Raw genomic sequence first — 2,638 nt, 5'->3', positions numbered from 1 at the left:
TCCTGTATAATGGCTTTCAGCTTGTAGGCTTGTGGGTCGGGACTGTCTCATTTTGAGTGTTTATAAGATCCTTGGTGACCTAGTCTTGTGACAGGTGAGGTAAAAATGTCTTAAGGATTTAAAAGTACAGTGCGCCTGCACCATAAGCGGGCTTGCCGTATGTGGCTTTGAGCCTATGCATACGGCAAGCTGCGGAAGACAAAATAATCCGGGTGCCACAGGCGCCTGCGTGATGCCATGCATGGGAGTGCACCGCCATAGCAAATAAAGGGATTTAACCATATACAGTTTTTCCCATACATGGGGGAGTCCAGAACGGATCCTCGCATATAGGAAGGGCCCACTGTAATGCTATAGACAAGCACAGACAATGAGGCCAGACTGCTTTCTTTTCTTTCAGGGATAATAATAATAATAATAATAATAATAATAATAATAATAATAATAATTTCGCTTAATCTCAAGGAATTCAAGCGGATTACAGGGTATATCTTGAATGGAGAATCTCTCCTAGCCTCTCATTTCTCTATTCCAAATGACTTGTTCCAGCAGGCTCCCCTTCCCCTGGGCACCAAACACAGGAAAGTTGTGAAGAGCCAGCAGCACCTCAGCACTATCACTTCTTCACTCAAACTGAACCCTCCCCCATGAGCTCTTCGCTGTGGTACTAGATGTTTTTATGCAGTGTCAGGTCTCTGTTACATGTGTTTGTGCACAGTACACTTAGCCTCTTAATGAAAACAAAAAGAAGAAACCCTTCCTAGCAGAGGGGAAGAAAAGAAACAGAACCTGTTGGGTGGCAATAGTTCATTCCTTGGTCAAGTGCCCCACCATCTGGCTTGAGGAGGAACTTACAGCTTAAGACGTGAGCATGGCAAAAATAGAAAACTGCACAGTAAATTCATTTGAGATGCGATGCTGGAGAAGAATGCTGAGAATACCATGGGCACCCAAGAATACAAACAAATGGATCCTTAAACAGATCATGTAGATATAGCATATCTTGATTTCAGTAAGGCCTTTGACAACGTCCCCCATGATATTCTTGTAAACAAGCTAGTAAAATGTCGGCTAGACAATGTGACTGTTAGGTGGATTTGTAACTGTTTGACTGGCCAAATCCAAAGTGTGCTCAGCAATGCCTCCTCTTCATCCTGGAGTGATGTGACCAGTGCAGTGCCACAGGACTCTGTCCTGGGCCCAATGCTATTCAACATCTTTATCAATGACTTGGATGAAAGAATAGAGGGCACGCTTATCAAACCGCAGATGACACCAAACTAAGAGGAGTAGCTAATACCCCTGAGGGCAGGATCAAAATTCAAACTGACCTTTATAGATTAGAAAGCTGGGCCAAAACTAACAAAATGAATTTTAGCAGCAAAAAAATGTAAGGTTGAAATGCACTTAGGGCAAAAAAAAAATGAAATGCATAGATATAGGATGGGGGACACATGGCTTGACAAGACTACATGTGAAAGTGATCTAGGAGTCCTAAACCACATGATTCACCAGTGCGATGCGGCACCTAACAAGGCCAATGTGATTTTAGGCTGCATCAATAGAAGTATAGTGTCTAGATCAAGGGAAGTAATAGTGCCACTCTATTCTGCTCAGGTCAGGCCCCACCTGGAATATTGTGTCCAGTTCTGGGCACCACAGTTCTAAAAGGGATGTGGAGAAACTGGAGTGTGTCCAAAGGAGAGCAAGTAAAATGGTGAAGGGTCTGGAAACCATGTCCTATGAGGAACACCTTAGGGAGCTGGGGATATTTAGCCTGGAGAAGAGAAGGTTAAGAGGTGATATGATAGCCCTGTTTAAATACTTAAAGGGATGCCATATTGAGGAGGGAGCTAGCTTGTTTTCTGCTGCTCCAGAGACTAGGACCCGGAACAATGGATGCAAGCTACAGCTACCTCAACATTAGGAGGAACCTCCTGACAGTAAGGGCTGTTCGACAGTGGAACACACTCCTTCCTCGGAGTGTAGTGGAGTCTCCTGCCTTAGAAGTCTTTAAGCAGAGGCTGGATGGCCATCTGTCGGGGATGCTTTGACTGAGAGTTCCTTCATGGTCAGTGGGTTGGATTGGATGGCTCTTGGGGTCTCTTCCAACTCTAGGATTCTATGATTCTAAGTGCAGTCTAATTCCATGAACCATTACACCAGCAAATCAATATTCAGAGTAACATAGATTACAGTGTTTCGTTTAACAAAAGAGAGCCTGCAGATTTATAGGCATCTCAATACGAATAACCAATTTACAGTGGGACCTTGGTATCCATGGACTTGTCATTCATGGATCTGGGCATCTGTGGACGGCAAGCCCACGCTGTCCCCAATGGCGGCATGTGCACACAGCCGTGCCACAATTAGAGACAATAGGACTGAAGTCATCCTTGCTTCCCTCTTCGGGGCTTCTGCCCTGGGCTTGGCTTTGGGGACAGTTCGGGGGCTGGAGCCCCGTCAGCTGGAGGGAACCAGAGCCGAGGCCAGGGCTTGGGTCTCAGAGCCCCCCCCCCCAGCTTAACACCTGGGATGGAGCCTCCAGGCTCTGAGACCCAAGCCCTGGCACTGACTCTGGCTCCCTCCAGCCTCTGCCCCCGACGCCAAGCCCAGAAGCCTTGGAGGGGGGGGGAGG

This window comes from Sceloporus undulatus, chromosome 10 (genome assembly GCF_019175285.1).
Source record: "Sceloporus undulatus isolate JIND9_A2432 ecotype Alabama chromosome 10, SceUnd_v1.1, whole genome shotgun sequence".
In the NCBI taxonomy this organism is placed as follows: domain Eukaryota; kingdom Metazoa; phylum Chordata; class Lepidosauria; order Squamata; family Phrynosomatidae; genus Sceloporus; species Sceloporus undulatus.
This window is presented reverse-complemented; position numbering follows the sequence as displayed.